The following is an 18,030-nucleotide window of genomic DNA, read 5'->3' as shown; positions in this document are numbered from 1 at the left end:
GAGTAATTTTTCTTCACGTGTCTCTTCCAACAACTTTTCAGAGCATGTGGATATATTGCACAAAACTCATCCACATACTTTTTTTTCTATTTTAAACCTGAACAAAGCAAAGCAAAGCAAAAAAACAAACAAACAAAAAAAACCCCAAAAAACCACAACCCTATGAACTGTTGAGTTGAAGAGCTACGTGCTGCCAATTCTTGGATGGATGAAGGCTAAACATAACTATCTGTGTGCCAGTAATACAATGTGAGGCAGCTGAATGATTGTGTCAGGAACCAGGATCACTTTACTCATGGGAGTGTCTTTTAGTCCATGGCCCTTTCCATTTGTATATGTCAGGGAACCTCCTGCAGCTCCACTGTGTGCTTCACTCCTGAAGACCTGCAGTCTTCATTTTGTGAGCTGGAGGGCTTCTCACACCTCATGTTCAACCTGCAAAGAGCATCTTTCTTTGAAAATAACCTTGGGGCTACCCTTGCCTAGAGGTAAATCACCATGCAAGACCGATGCATTTTGTTCATACCAGCTGTGTTTACACAGCAGAATGGTGTCTGCCAGGTGGGTTTAAACTTGACCTGTCTTTCCACACTGTTGGCTACAGCGTTAATACTCTGCTTAGAAAGGCTGAACTTTGGGTACCTCTTGGGACACTGGGCCATAGTATGCTCAGTTTTGGTTGGCATAGTCCACCCAGATTATGTGAGCTTGGGTCTGTGCTAGGCATGCTTGGACTTTCTCTTTCCTGGGATGATCTCAATATAGGCTTGAGGATTCATGCTGTGGATGATAGGCAATTTAGGTCTTTGTCCTGTATTTAACTGACATGGTAAACATCCCAACCAAATGCTGACACTGGGTCCTCTGGCTTTGACTGGTGTTTGTTTAGCTTCATGATACCCTCCATCCCAACACACTTGGGTGAAAGACTCCACTAGCTCATAGGTTGGTTCATCACAGTCCTGTCCCATGAAGAGAAGAAAAAAAACTCGAACTGTGTTGTGTATTCCTATGTTACATATTTTGTTCCAGGGCTAAAAGCCAGAAACTTATTGTATGCAAGAGAAGATTACAATTCCTGGCAAGGTATGGAGTTTGTATCAGCAGTTTGGGGGATTTTTTTGCAAAAGGCAAAACAATACTCAAGATTTCTTCCCTCAGCTTCCAGTATTCCCTTATTGCTACATGGAATTACTGAACTGAAAATATATGGAAAAAATGTAGAGTTTTTTTATGATGTGTGGAAGAAAATGGTTTCACAGAGCTTCTCTTTTTTAAACAAGTCAGTATAAATGACATCCTAGCAGGTCTTGTGGATTGCATGGCATAGGCAAATAACTGCTATTTATTGCCTGGGTATGCAATTTTTTACCTAGCTATTTCTACTACATGCAGAATAGATGAAACAGATTTTTCTCATGTATTTATATAATGCCCGTCAAAAGATGCATGCAATGGTACCCATTAATGTTCATTTGAGCCGTGGGTTCTCATCCAGGATTTAGTCCTTCCTGGAGGAAAACTACATGAAGTCTATGATACCTCTTACAAAACAGGCTAGATTCTATGAAACGTTTTGTCTAGTAAGTCACACATGCTATTTTCCTTCCCTTTGGCCTACCTAGACTCCTCCTCCTTAAAGGCAGTCTAAGACATGTCTACCACAGAGCTATGAGAGAGAGCTCCTGCAATTGGCATTAAACAGGCCAGCACTATCTCTTTAAGGTCTGTCAGTCCTTGGCTACCAGCTGATTTCAAAGGGATAGCAAAACCAAAGAGAAAAATACTAAAAAAAGAAAACTGTGTCAAGTGAGTAACAAGGAAGCTCAAACACTGTGCATGGGTATTGAGAGAAGCTATGTGTGTAAGCATGCTGGAGTTAATTTGATTGAAAGTTTTGACAGCGAGGAAAAGAATTAAAACTATTTCTTGCCTCCTTGCCATCTATATTACTGCAATTTTTGCCCTGCTAGCTTTGGATATGCTCTGCTAGTATGTTATTTACAAAATATATTATGCCCCAATCCATCCTCTGGATCAGAGCCTCACTTCTGCTGCTTATAGCTATCAGCAGAGCGACAACGCATGTGCCTAAAGATACCCTTATACTTTGCTGAAACAGATTGTGAGTTTCCTTCTGCAATAATATATTGCAATTCTTCCATCACTGATCCAATATCTGTTTAGTGCTACACATGAATTATATCTGTGATACAAATACTGTGCGTACGTGTGGTTTACTTGAGCAGAGCTTTTACTACTCACGTTTATTTTTTGGATTAAGAAAAATAAAGGTCTTTGTACTTAGTGTAAGATGACAGTTTTTCAGCAAGAGAACACTGAGCAAGAAAAATGAAGACTGCAGGAGTAGAAGGAGGAAATGAAAGTTGCTCTACTGACAGGGCTACATGAATTCAGCAATGGGTGGATTAGGCTGAGTGTTATCAGTGATGATGAAGCACAGCAGACTGTGGTAATGAAATATTTATGAATGGGGAAATGATACTGCATTCTGCAGTGCAGCACAGGGGAAAGTGAAATTTCAAGAATACTGTAATAGCAAAGCCCTCCATTAATTATCGGAAGCAAGCTGTAATGCCAGTTACTATGACAACAGGGTCCCCTATGTATTTTGCACCAGTGGGGGGTGAGAAGGGTGCTGCTTCTATTTACTGGAGTGCATCGTATTTCTTTTCCGTTGTTGTTGTTAATTATGTGTATTCCAGCCTGTGACTATATGGTTAATTTCAATGATAAAATTATAAAGTGATTATTGGCTAAAACATAAGGAAAGCCTTTAATAAGTATTATTAGTCTTTTTATTCTGGAAAGAACTTAAGATGCCTCTTCCCATGATAAGGGACAGGCTGTTATTATTACTAATAATATTATATAATATTAATATGTAATAAAAATTAAGTAAAAAATAAAATGTTACTAGAAGTATTATGATTAATAATAATTTTGACTGCATTAGGCTTCCACCTGCAAAGCATTTTAGAAGCAGTGATGAATTAAAATGTCAATACTGGCATACTAAATCTACCACTACAATTCCAGATGGGGCAAGGGAATGTAAAACCTCTGCCCGCTTATTTTTAATTACTACTTATTTGGTTTCTTAAACCGTTACCTTCTTTGGGACCTCTGCTTAAAACCCTTGGGCTGTGCTGAGGATTTCTGTCTGCACTTCTTCATGGTGCAGTATGTGTGAGAAAAGCAAGGTAACAACCATGATCAAGAAGAGGGACTTCAGCTGAAACATGTCCCAGGTTTTTGTTGTCGTGTCCTGCTGAGGCAGCTCTGCCAGCTTTCCAGAGGGCATGACATGTGCGGGCTTTTACCTAGGCCTTTTGCAGCGGTTACACTCATTGTGTTCAAAATGGGGATTAGACAAATTCCTAGACAACAGGTCTATGAACGGCTGCTAAACAGACTAGGGAGGGATGTACCCTCTAACACCTGTAATCCCCTAATGATTGTAGATGCTGGGGATGGATGGGGGTAATGGACCACAGATAGTGGCCAGGCTCACTGCTCTCCCGAAATAGCATTTTCTGCTGCCACTGTAAGAGGCAGAGTGCTGGGCTCCATGGACCATTGCTCTGGGCCAGTCAGTCATTTCTTATGCTTTTATCTTCTTATTTTTAGGCTTAGCAGTGCATTTCATCAATTGTTATCAAAAGGTCATACAGATGTTCTTAATGTAGCTGCTTTCCAGGTGGGAAAAGTGTACTACTGATCCATTTAAGGATTTGCCTGAGGTGATACAGGAAATCAGTAGCAGAGACAGGAACACAAACCAAACTTCCTATTTCGTAATTCAGGACCTTTGTCCATGGCATGCAATGAATTCCTGGCCATCACTTCTTCCAGGAAGGAAGGCGTTGCAGAGCTAAGAAGGAGAAAAGGTTGGAAACTTGCAGTGTGAATGCAAGTAGCTTGCAAGTAGCTAAATGCAAACATTTCTGTTAGATATTTCTTAATCATATATGATGAAACAAGCCAGATGCCGATATATGAGTCCTGAGCATCTGACTGGAGGTATAACCTGACTGGATCAAGTGCAAGCCAAACAAGCTGGAAACAGCTGGATTTCCGGACCACCACTTAATAAGGGGTTGGGAGAAGGGCATAATCACTTGTGGGTGTGGGTGTGTGCATGTAAACACACACACACACACACACACACACATGCACACGCACACATATATATATTTGAACATCTTTTATATGCATAAAATAGAATGGACTACACACTATGTTGGACACTGGCTTAGGGAGGAAGGCTTTTGCCCTGTTCTTGTTCATGATGAGCTTACTGAACGGATATGGAAGACATTTATTAATTTTTTATTGCTGCAACATTCCTTGTCTTCCCCTCCCCTTTCAGCTCAGTGCTCTCAGCTCCTCTTTGCGCTCATGCCTTATTGCCACGTTAAGGCAGAAATTAGCTGACTTGATATGGGTCGAGACCAAAGCTAGGAGTCATCCTTGCCCTTTAGTAGCCTGTGCTTCCTTTTCTTTTTACATAGTGCGTTGAGAATGATGTGAAGTCTGTGAGCAATAAAACAACAGAGTAACGCAATCCAGCCTCCCCACTGCCTGAAGAATGGCTGTGCTAAGCCAGCAGGGAAAGCAAGGGCTCCGTTTTCGCTGTGATGAGAGCTGCCCCAAAGGACCAATATGAATGTGAGTTTTCCTCTCCTTGACTCCAAGGCTAGAGGCATCCAATAAATAGCTCAACCTACAACTCACTTACTTACAAACAATGTGTGAAAAGCCAGGCCTGGTAGATGAGGGAAAGAAGTGCAGGTCATATTGGTTTAACAGTTTGATAAATTGACAGAGAAGAATAGGTTCTGATAACTATTTGTTTAGTGCAGAAAAGGAAAGGGAAGAAGTAGCCCCGGCTGAGGGAGAAACAATAATATTCATCAAACACAGTAGCTAAAGGTCTGCCAGAGACAGGTCAGATATACTAATACTGCCTCAGCGTGTGGGAATGGTTGAACATCCCGTGTAGTTCTCCTGCCTGTTGGTGACTCTCTGTTCACATGCATTTTACTGTGGCAGGATTTCTGACTGTAAGGGGCAAGATTCAGCTTCAGAGAAATCCAGCTCCAGGTATTCAGAGCCACATCCTCTCAGACAGAGGACAGATATGGCCTTGTGTGTCACAGAAAAAAATAATTTGTCCCAGAGCTAATTTTAATATGAAGGAAAGTGTGCCACTGCTCACTCCCTTCACTTGCTACCTGGAGGACACCACTACACCTCTGTGTGCACAGATACTTCTGCTGGCCCAGGCTGGAAAGAGGTAGAGCTGGGGATGTCTCCTTTCTTTATCCAAAGTGCTTTTTGGTTGACAGTCTTCTTAGTGGTTAATCTTGAGAGTGTGCACATGCGTGCGTGTGTGCGTAAACTTTGAGTTCATTAATTGTCACATGTTTAGGGTCATCAGCGTGATTGCAGGAGTAATCTGGAAACCATGTAAACTGTGTTCTCTCTGGGACAGAGAACATTTATTAGTAGATTTGTACATCCTTGTGTGGAAAAGACAAACTGGGGCCCTAAGATGTGTCAGCCATCTGAGGTAAGTCTTGCCTGGCTGTCTAGGTTTGCTCTAAGCAGCTGCTGCTGGCTATAGTATAAATTATCCCATCTATACAAGGATTAACTCCTGAGTCAAGCTGTGTTAAAAGTCATGCTTTTCTTTTCAAGGAGGAAGCAGCTGAAAGCTACCATGCTACAAAGATTTATACATAACCGTGGGTCAATCTAAAATAAATGTCAAATATCTATATAGCAAACGTTTAGAAAGAGTCCAGACTGGTGTTTACAGACATTTTAACCTGTTGGAGTGAGAGCTCAATTACCAACCTTGAGAAGGCAACCTCAAAACGGCACTAGGAAGAGCAGTATATGAGCTTAGGCAAGCGTAGGGCTATGTCTGTGCCTGTCCAACATATAGGAGGAGGGAGGGAAATCAGAAGGGGAGGTAGTTTCTGGTTGCTTGTTCTTCTGACAGCCACTAATGTGCTAGGAAAAAAAATTCTTGCATTAGGCATGTTGACCTCACTCCATAAATAATGAATAACAACGATCAGGCTGAGTAGGGGCTTCCTTCAGACACATGAAAGCTCTACGGGAGAAAATAGGCCTTTCCTCCCCAGAGTAGGAGGCCATACATTGTATTAGTGGCATTTCTCCTCAAACTCGCTATCCTTGTTGTTGCAATTCAGCACATGCAGCCAGCCAGCCCTGTCTGAGCCTGCAGTAGGAACCCTGTTTGTACTAAATCAGCAAGCAGAGAAGCCCCCTTCATTAACTGAGGGATTTTATGTCCATGCTTTGGCTGTTTATTCTTTCTAGTGCTATTCTGTTCAGCCTCTGCAGGGACTACTAAGAGACACAGGGGAACTGGGAGCGCTTAGTCAAGGGCAGAAATATTTGGATTCAATCAACCATAAAAGGAATCCCTGAAAATTATAGACATTTTCCAGAGTAGCTATTTTCTCTGCCTACAATGTTTCATATGCTGCGCACTGAATTACCCTGAAGTGCAATTAAAATTCTTTAATGTATGAACTCTGGAAATCCTCTGTCCCACTGTTTTAATATTGTTCCTGGCTGGCTGTGAAAGAGAGGGGAGATGAAGGGATTTATTCTTATCAGGCTGCAGAAGGTTTTACACCAACAGTTTTCATCAACATTATTGAAAATTCTTTCCGATCAATACGCAAGCTATGCCTTGTGTGAGAGGAAGACAGAGGTATCTATGGTGCCATCAACTCCCCTGCTTCCAAACGAGTGGTGTGGTGGTGACATCCTTCCTGCATGGCCTTATGTAAACCAGCTGCTCCGGGCTGCTGTGTCTGTGCACTACTTTCCGCAAACCTAGAATAATTTTATATGAACTCCTGTGGGAGGAGGCATAAAGCTAAGACTGCAATTCTGCCAGTGAAAGTTCACTTTTATTCTATTTCCAGAAGCAGGTAAGCCCTAAACCTTGGATGCAGAGTGAGGCTGGAGCCAAGTCATGTGGTTTAGTCTGGCTCTACAAGCAACAACAGGGAATGAGCTATTGGAGGATGCTGTATGTGTGTGCCAAAAAATATCGGAACACTGCAGTGTGTAAGGTCACTGTGACCATCAAGGAAGGAAGAAGAGTCAGTTTATTCTTCCCTCGGCTCATGCCTGACCTCCTCACACTTTCACTGCTGGCCATGTCTTTTTATGGCTGCCAAGCAGAATATGTGCGTGTGTATCTGAATGTGTTCATGTGTATGTTCCAGGTTTATATACAGAGATGTGCTCAGTAAGCTGGGAGGACTCTGGATTGCTAAGCAAACATTTAGATGAAGAATACTAGATTTTTGTTAAGCAGCACAAGCTTAACTTAAAACACTGCTTGGCAGCCTGCCTGAGGCAATTCCCATGTGCTGGCAGAACCTGCTCAGGTGAGTGATGGGAACCCCAGATACCATGAGTGTAGCCTGCAAAGTGAGAGAGGTTACAAGTCATCATGTAGGTACTTAGGAATGGTGTCCCTTATGATCCTCTGATTCATGGACAAAGAGCATCACATAATTCAGGAACATTTACAAAGCCCTGTGGTGCCATCCTTCAAAGTTTCACCATAGTGACTTCAGGTTTGACTCCAAGCAGCACTCTCAGTCTAGGCCCTGCTGGATGGGGCGTCACCTCAGATCCTCACACTTATAATTGGTTAGGTTACTTACTGCTACAGGACAAAATGAGGCTATGGAAGAATTTTCGTGCCTAGGAAAATTTATGATGATAGAAGCATGACCAACACTAAGCAGCAAAAAAGAGTGAGAAAAAAAAGATGTGGTATTGCCCCTAAAGCTGCTTACCACTTTATATTGGGGCTGCCAGTTTTTCATCTGGCTAGACTTCTGCCAAGAGAGCAAGAGCCTTACATACCTGGCACACTTGACACTCAGATGCTGAAGGGAAAATAATTGAGGAGGGCCCACCCCCTACTCAGTGCCCTGTGGCTGAAGGCATAGCAGATAGGAGACCTGTAATTACTGGGGAATCAACTGGAAAAACCTAGGCCTTCAAGCTATGATGTTGTGGACATGGATGCACCAGTGATGGTGGCTAGGGGCTGTGCCCCCCCCCCCCACACACACACACAGCAGCAGGGGCTTATAGCCAGCTAGATTGTGGTGGTCCCTACAACTCAAGTTTATTATTAGACTGTGTGAGCACTTTTAATAAACTTCAGCACAAAACCAGGTGAGAAGTGTTTTGTGGTAATTCAAACAACCTGGAAGACTCGGCACAGAAGTGGGCTAGAAATGATCTCATGATTCATTGACAGCTGAGCTATGGGGACAGTGAGCTGCAGCACAGCAAAGGTGAAAAACTGGCTGGGATATTAATACTTTGAGATACCATTAGCTCTGCATACATTTGTTTGTGGGCATGTCATTGATTGAGAAAGTTTTGGAATTTCAATCTGTGCTCCCTCTTCCATGCCCTAGTAAAAATCCTTCCTGCTTAATGGTATATCTACTGGGGAGAGATTACCAGCTGAGATGTACTTCAGGGACAGCAGGTTTTGGTGGTGCTAGTACATTATCACCTCATTTCACTGCTAAAATAGTCTTTATCCAGAGTAAGTGCTGCGATGTTAAGCATTTTTTGTAAAGAGCTATTTATTAAGTAGAGAGAGCCTTGAGATAGAAGTAAGTGTCTAGATTTTCTGAGAGGAAAAATAAAAATCTTTGTAGGTTAAAATTAGCTTTTAGATCGCAGGGGTGAAACCACCTGAGGTTAGAGCCTTGCTGCTTTTTAATAGGCAAATGAGATATTTCATGTGGAATTGCTTTTACGTGACTAGTGAAATGAGTGTCATCTTCCAGCAGCACCTTTTGCAGCACGTGTGATGTCTCTGTGGGGAGGAACAAAGCACAGAGCCAGGTGAGATTGCAGGGGAGACAATGGGATACTTTATGGTGAAGTAGGTATTGCCATTTATTTTAAGTGCCCTCTCATTAACTATTCATTGAAATATATTAAACGGACAGATCTCATAGGCCTCTCAGGCACTTCCTCAGGAGTGTGCCTGGCTTCCCTGAAGCATTGTTTGAGCTGAGCATGATAGCACTTGTCAATGGAGCAGTTGTGGTGCCATGTTTAAGAGTCCTAATGCATTTTTAATTCTCCTCCATCATTCTCCTGACCTTTCTCTTAACTGTCCAAGTTAAGATGGGGATTTTTCTACCATATCCATCCCAAATGGTGAAGGCTATGCTTGATATGGTCTTTGTTTTGCTATTTGCCTTTGACAGGAGCTGGACCCTGCCTGTCTGTGCACCAGCCATTTAGCAGTGTGTCCTAATTCAAGTCCCTCTCCATTTTGCTTCCCAGAGGACATATGCTGGTTCCAAACACTGAGAACTGGCTGCCACAGCAGAGACAAGGGACAAGGATAATCAAAGGTGTGGAACAGCTTCCTTACCAGGAGCAAATAAATAAATAGATGAAGGTTCTTCAGTGTAGAAGACTAAAAGGAGATAGGGCAGAGGCCAGCTGGAGCTTGCATGGCTGGAAGGGAGGGTTGCAATCATTCTAGTCCGTTCCTCCTCTCTTTCGTAGTGAGGGACATGCAATTAAACTAGCATGCAGCACACTTAAAACACTCAAAAGGAGGTAGTTGTTCATATCACATAGAGTTAGGCAGTAGGAACTCCTTGCTGCAGGATAATACAGAGCCTGGAAGTGCATGGACTCAAGGGATCATGAAGCAAGTTCTTGGAAGAGAAATCCATTGAGGACTGTTAAATACAAAGGCTTTGCCTCTGGTACAAGAAGTTCCTGAGCTGCAAGTGACTGAAGGCTTAGAAAATATCTGAGGAAGTATCACTCTGTGCTTGATTTATTCTTACACTCTTCTCCAGGCATTTATTTTTGCTTACTGAAGGGGATTTGGGTAGAAGGATGTTTGGTCGCTCCTCTTGTATTTGCCCTGCCACTACCACAGAGCAGTCCCCTTTAGTATGAAGAGACCAAGGACAAACTCCCTCATATCCTTCAGCAGGAACTAGGCGTGTGAACGCATAACTACAGAGGCATAAAGTGGCTGCCAGTAACTACAAATATGTTCCTTTTCCGAGGTCAGCCTTTTCATTTGGATTATGGTCTGTATTTACAGACTATAACTAAATAGACTATGTCTATTTTACAGACAGAAATTGTTCCCACCACCCACTGAATACTGGATTCTTTATGTGCCTGAGGTATGATTAGTTCTGGAGCATGTAAGGCCCTCAGTTTTCACTGGCTGTTGTACTAAATAGGTATTGTTTACTGTAGCTAGAGGACCACTTAGCAGCTTCTGCTGTATTGTACTATTATTATTAATGATTACATATATGTAATATAATTAGTAATTTATTATTATATAATTGCTATTAAGCTTTAATAATAAGAATGTATGTATTTCGTGTATAATTTCTTATTCATAGACACATGTGCAGTTTACAAAGGAAGTGGCATTATACAGATGGCTGAACTTTGAGCATGAGACATCAACTGATGTGATCAATGTCACAGCTATCAGTAAAAAAAGGAATATATGCAAAGTTTCCAAGTCCTTGGGTGTTTACACTGACAATTTTGTCTGAGAGATTTTTCTTTTTACCAAAACCCTGAGAAAAACCCTCCCTGATCCCTTTAAATGTAATGTGATGTGTCTAAAATCCAGGCTGAGTGTTATGTTTTCAAAAAGATATGTATGGGAACAAAAGCATATCAGTCATCTGTGCACATGAGTTGTAGGCTCCAACATCAAATGGGTTTCTTTGGAAATTTTACCCTTGTTTTTCTCTGATCAGCTCTGTGACTTCTCTGGGCTGAGGTTGACTTGCATCAGTTGGCAGGTAGCCTCTTACAGCATAGTTCAGTACCTTGAAATCCTGTAGGACATGATGCCTTCCCAGGTGGGAATGGAAGGAATGAATTTTGGGGTCTCTGTACTATGGGGAGGGAAGGTACCAAGGCCTGTCTGGCCCCTCAGGGTATCTTGGTGGCTTCACCCAGATCCCAGAAGTACTTGAAATGATATTGGTGCAAGGGACACCACACCAGTGAGGGAAACTCTCGGTGGCATCAGCTTCATTGTCATGAACACTGTTGCCAAAAGGCCTGATTTATTTCCCATGCTGGCAGTGATGCATGAAGCAGGGGGCTGAAAATCTATTTTAATGCCAGTGAATGGTGTCGGGTGAATATGAGCTGACATAGGAATCCAGACAATTAGAGCAGCTTCCTGTGACCTGATATTAGCAGAGGGTTTTCTGCAAGTTGTGATAGATGTAGATCCTCAACCATTGATTTTTTTGGTACCTGTCCACGAATATTATGATAAAGTGTTGTTTTTGTGAGGGTATTTTTTTAAGAGAGTGGAGTTACTGCAGCTTTGTGAAATATTGGTGATGTAGTTATCTATGAGCTATCTAAGCACCATGGCACACAGAGGATTAGAATTCATCATACTTGTTATTGCCCTTTTACAAATGACTTTATGTCAACCAATCAAAGCCTGGCTCTAAAAAGGCAGCCACATAGAGGTGGCTGCACACCATCCTCTGTGCAAAGGGTCGGATTTCATCATAGAACAGCAACTTCCAGGGACCATGGAGGCGAATCTTTTCATGAGCAGATGGGGAATGCAGTCTCAAGCACTGAAGTCAGGAGAGAACTGCAAATACAAATATGACAGGAGGTTAGGAGAAAATATTTGTCAGGGAAAGGAATAAATGTGTGTCCTGAAACATCCTGTGACTAGGAAAAGCAGAGATGCATTTTGGTTTGGGAGGAGTCTCTGATGACTTTGTGAAACCCCTTCTAAGCTTGACTGAGCTTTGGGATTCATGAGTTCTTTGCAAATAGGTTCACCTGCACCTCAAGTCTTGTTTTCCTTTGACAGCACCACCTTTTTGAAAGACTCAGATCATCTGGCTTACAAAATATTTTTTCCATGGCTTCAGCCCTGATTATCAATTCTATTTCCCAGACCAAATGGCCCTGGATATACCTTTTTCTCCTCTCACTCATCTGTTGTGCTTGTCCAAGAATTCTTTCAAGTTTCACTTTTGTTTTCCTCAGTCACACCTGGACGACTTATTTCAACATCCAGCCATAAACACTTGGCTTCCCTAGAATTGCCAGGGAACTCTTGCAGAGCTGACAAGGCCCTTGGATAAAACAGAGTGATGGGCAATACCCCTTAAGGTACATCAAGAACTGAAAATAACGTGGTCATGGCAGCTGTGACTGAATTAGCCTTTCTGAGAGGCAAGGGTTATTAACTGAGGCATGGGGCTGTGGGTGGCTCCAAAGGACACGAGTTAAGGAAGTCTTTGGACCACACCATATTGCATAACTGAGAGAGTGAAATGTTTCCAAATTTGCTGCATATGGAATAAAAGACTTTGAACCTGATTGAAGTCCTACATCACTGAATTTGGGAATTTTTTCATTCCTGTTGAAGGAGTCAGCCTAGAGTACAACTGGCCAAAGTGCAGTCAGAGTGAGGCCACTTTAATCATAAGGAAGTTGTTCTTTTTTATCTGTGAGGGAGTGTTAACAAGGGGAAGGCTGTATCCTTGAAGTGAAGAGGATAGGCAGATTCCAGCCGGTGGGTGATTGCCAGGCGGTTTTGTTCAGTCCTTATCCCAGTACTATTGGCCTGAGGCAGAAGCAAATTTTCCGGAGGAAAAAAAAAATCTGAGTCTCACACGGGTGTAACAGAAGGATGCCTGAACTGGTTTGTTGGATTACTTGTTTTTGAAAGTGACTGACAATCCAGAGCCACTTTTTAAGGCACAGACTGTTTAAAACTTTTGACAAATGTGTAAATTGACACTGAAGCCATTAACCTGGGGAATAAAGACCTCATCATTATACAGAGCTTCCAGTAGAACAGAACAGGGATATCTTCTTGCCAACGGCTAGGGGAGGACAGCAATTTCTGGGATGATGTGGTCTGCCAGGGAAAAGTTCTACCCAAGCCTGGTCCTGCCTCCCCCAGGGCAGTTACAGTGAGTCCTCTTGTCTGAGAAGATGTAAAACCAGGGGTAAAATATCATCATTTCTGTTCTTCTGTGGTTGGCCAAACAATTTTGTTTTGGCAAGCTTCACACAGCTCTTTCCCTCTTTTATTCTACCAGCTGCCTGTTCCAGAAGGGTGCCTAGAGGGAAGGAGGAGCACGGTGAGCAGCTTGGGTGATGAAATCCCCATTTCTCCTGTCACACCAGGGGCCCTGCAACTGTGTTGCAGTTGGCAGCTGAATGGGGGCCCAGGAACTGGAGGGACAAATGCCCAGGGCTTGCAGAGGTAGCAAGCAGCGATGGTGGGCTGGAGAGGAGGCCCTATGCTATGGCCTGTGTCAGAGCCAAAGCACCAGACCATGTGGCCTATCTTGTGCACTGGATTAAAGTGTCAAAAAGTAGACCAGGTCATATATGACCTGAGAACAAGGCGATACATCCTGTCTCAGCAAAAACCTGCTTAGTACAGGTTACTCTAGGCTTCTGATACATTTGTAGAGTTATCATTAATTTTCTTTCCCCAGTTGGCCTACTCTGCCCTGGTTAAATTGACTCCTTCAATCATTCCTGCTCTGTCAGATTTCTTTCTTATTAGATGTCCTCCAGTGTTCGCTTAAGGGCTCAGGCATTATTATGCTTTTCAGAGCAAAATTATTTTATGTCTTCTTTACAGTAGGGAGAACCCCTCTCCTTATTTATTCTCTGATCTTGCCTTACTGATACTTTCATCATAGAATCAGTGGGGAAAATTAATCAGGTCCTGGTGGGTTCTTTGTAATTTGGATTGTAGGCAGTGAAATGCACTGTCTTCAAACCATAAAAGGTGCTTTCATAAGCAGTAGAAGCAACAAGATGTAGTTTCCTAAGACCATGTCTAGAGATTGAATGTTGCTGTCTAATAAGGATTGCACTGACACAGCTGTTTTTCCTTTAGTGAGGGCATTAATAGTGTTTGCTTTCACTACTCAGAGACTTCCATTTGTTAAATATATATTTTTATATATATTTATATATATATTTATAAATATGTAGAGAAACTTCCATTTTTGAAATCTTTCCCACTTTGTCAATGGTGTTTGAAACTGGACAATGGCTTCAAAAGTGATTGTGGAAGGGACTGGGTGACGGAAACATATGCATATGATCAGAGAGCTTAGTTTTGGGACCCAGTTTCCTTAGGAAATAAGTTTAAAAATGTGCAGTAAAAAACACATTTTTCAGCTCACGGTTTTACTCAAACAGGGTAGGTGGTAGGACACATATCTTAATTATTAGTCTGCCAGATAACAGTATATACTCTTGTCTCATCCTGACTAGAGAAATAATCTTTGACCTTTCTGTGATGGTAAAGCTGCTGAAGAAAAGTGAACAGGAATAGGTCTTAAATTCCACCATCCCAGCTTGGCCTGCCAACGATGTGCAGCAACACATTTTGCACAATCCTTGTAAACTGTATAAAATAACATTATCAAAGTATCTTTGATGGCTGAAATAACTGTGCAAGCAGCTCTCTGGCACGTTGCTAGGGAATGTTTCAGTTCTGATTTCTGGGAAAAGCTGAGATCAGTTGCGTTGCAGGTGTTTCTTGGAAGGCTCCTGTATTCCAAAGGTATTGCTTGCAGTGAGCAGAAATGTAAAGCAAGCTCTTGTTAGAGCTGAGGGATTGGTCCCTGGGAACAGACATAATCGCACTGTTGGCAGTGTAATCTGCCAGGAGTTGGGCAAATAGCATCAGAACCAGTCCCAGTAACTGTACTTTGTTGCTTGGTGGTTACCCGTTGTACAAAGAGACACATGTGGGATCTCACAGTTCGTGAAAGCACTGTAGATTTATGTGAGCCAGGAGTTATGCTGCTATTTTTTTTTATTTATGCTGGATTTCTCCACATTAAGAACAAAAAGGTGGCCATACTGAGATAAAAGAAAAATGCATCTAGTCCAGTATTCCATCTCTGAGAGTGGCTGACAGTGGATACTGTGGGAAGAGTGGAAGAACAGGGCAAATGTGCAGGGCTGCTACCTCAGAATCTCCCAGGCTACAACAAATTACTGGTCAGATATTTCCAAAATCAAATGTATTGTCTTTGTATTTAACGGTCCTCAAGCATCTGTCCAGCCCTTTTTGAACCATGTAAACATTTTGCATTCACAACATCCCTTGTCAAGGAATTCCACAACCTTGCTAGACAATGTGTGAAAACCGTTCCCTTATTTTTGTTTCGAACCTGCCACCTGTCAGCTTTGCTTAATATCCCCCATTTCTTATCCTGGGAGTGACAGTGACTAATCAATCCCTACCCCTTACATAGGCATCGTTTCCATCTACTGCTGGTTTTCCCGGTTTTTCTATTTTCCCACCAATGTCCTTTGTACTTAGCATTGCTGATTTTAGAGCAAAAGGTATCAAGTCATCACAAAATACCTTGCTTTATATCATGGATTCACATCCAGGAGAGCAGGATCTTCCAAATCCCAAAGTTTGCCGAGCAATGATGCATGAACACTATTTTTCATGTATCTTCTCAGCCAAAGGAGTTCTGGCAAATGGGAGCTGCTAAACATTTGGAGAAAGATAACCCTCATTAAAACACTGTCATAACACTTTGCGGAGGTGGTTCTAAATGCATCACTCTCTGCCTCTTGCAATGTTTATGTGATTTCCAGGGATATAAAGGAAAGTAATTTGTACTGAGACTCTTCAATCAACAATAGAAAGCTATTCTACAGCTGGAATACTTGGCTAGTGTTCTCAGTGCAGACGGCAAGTTATGAACAGCTGTGTTGCAATATGATAAGTATAATCAAACTGTCTGGTGAAGACAGTTGAGGGGCAGTCATTTGCAGAAAGTAGGGCAGCTTTGTGTTTGCACATGAGGCTGCTTCATGCTTTGCATACGTTGTATTGCCAAGGAAGAGTCTGCTTCACGGGGGCGCTGAACCTGGAAGTAGCATTGCTAGACCTCAAAAAGACTCATGACGGTGTGACTTTGATTTAGTGAACTCCTAACTGTGCAGAAGAGCAGATTTGTTTTTTACACAGAGGCTTTTAAGCTGTGATGCTGTCTTCAATTGCTTGTCAGCTTCACAGAAGAAAAAAACAGGGAAGACCAGCAAGTGGGTATAACAGCTGGGTACCTGGGCTTTGGAAGTATTGGAAAGAGTTGCCTGCTGCTTCATTTTCAACCTGTTACTGCGCAGATTGAATCTGAAGTTAGGATTTAAACACTGAAATCCTTAACTCATTTCAAGTCTGGTCTCTACTGAGTCTACAGCATCCTGCCTTGCTCTGATAGATTTGAGCCCCTCCCTCCTCATTTCCCATTTCAGAGGCAGAAGAATAATTCTTGGGATGCCTGTTCTTTGTAATACAGGGTGAAGCCCAATAGTAGGTTGTTAGTAGGTTGTAGAGCAGAGCCCCTGCTTAGAAGTTCCCCACATGACTGCAGTACAGACTGACAGTCGTTGAAGAATAGTTAGAAGGTATGTTTGTTTGTTAAATCTCCTCAGAATGACATGTATTTTTAACAGCCTTTCAGCAATCAGTGCTCTCATCCAGAACCGCGGCAGAGGGGTAGGATGGACAGCTGTGTTCTTACCAGTGTGTTTAGGTCTCAATCTAGGGAGGTCTGGATTTTTGGCCCCATGTTCAGTTCCATTTGTGTCCACTGGGCATATGGGGAGGCAGATTTTTTGAATGAATACCAGGTATGTACTTCCCATAGAAGAGTCATCTGGGGTTGAATACTTATAATTGCTCCCCTAATCTTGGGTGTAAACATGTTACCTAGATGTAAAAATCACAGTACATTACCTACCCTGTAAACCATTGGTCCCTCAGACTTAGATAGATTGCTATTTTTTCTATTTGTTTTCAGAAAGCTACTGTGTTAGTGACACTACATTTTTGTTGATCATAGAAATGAAAAGAAGGGATTGGAAATTCTTTGGGGCAGAGGCTGTCTTTTTTGGTGCCTGTTACAGCTTGCACTTATCCCTGAGAGGCAATGCCTCAAAATTAATCGCTAAATAATTAATATTAATACAAAGCAGATACTACTTATGAAGTAATTAACTTCTTTATACTTACAGGGAAGTCCTATGAAACGGAAAAGCAATTAAAGGTTCTTTAAACAACAGAATGAAACTCCCACTGATTTTGGTCAAGGCAGGTTTAGGATTTGAGTGCGGCAGGTTTCCTCAGACATAAAATAAAGCTAACTTTGTTCCTGCATATAAAAGTTTCAAATGTGCTATTTTTACTCAGTCTATACAAGTGTAAAGCCTGGATGAATAATTTTAATTTAATTTAATTTAGGATAGTATGAACCAGTCAGTGACAAGGTATGCTGGAATTTTACATGAAAGTGAGCAGGTGGATAATTCATGTGAAAGTAGGGGGTTTTTACAGTTGCATTCAGGCAGTGTCATACAATGGATGGAAGTAAGGACAGGATGGCAAAAATAATTTGCAAGATGTATCTTTAGGTAACATCATCTGCATTCTATCTACAAAGGTACTCTCACAAAGAGAGTGTTTATACATTTTTTTTGTTGTTGTTCATGCCTCACTGGGACTTTTGCAGTCATTTCAATGTTCCTTCAGATGAATTCACACAGCCAAGCAGAAGAGATGTGAATTTTCTGGGGCTTTGCTGCCATTGTTGCTGAGAGAACTGAAAATATCAACTAAGAAGATCAGGTCACACTAACACCCAATATGACTTTATTCAAGTCAGCCTTGCACCTCTTGATTCATAACTTCCTCAGTCTCTTCTTGCAAATCAAAATGAAGAGAGAGACACAATCTCCCTGAACTTGCTCTTGCAAAGTATCTTTAAATCGGTGGTGAGTTAGAGCTCTGAATTTGATAGTTCCCAACAGTGTTCACAAAGTCCCCTATTTGAGCATGTGTGTCTCAAGAGCATCTTGATGTGCTGATAA

Source organism: Dromaius novaehollandiae, chromosome 2 (genome assembly GCF_036370855.1).
Source record: "Dromaius novaehollandiae isolate bDroNov1 chromosome 2, bDroNov1.hap1, whole genome shotgun sequence".
Taxonomy (NCBI): domain Eukaryota; kingdom Metazoa; phylum Chordata; class Aves; order Casuariiformes; family Dromaiidae; genus Dromaius; species Dromaius novaehollandiae.
Note: the sequence above shows the minus strand (reverse complement) of the source record.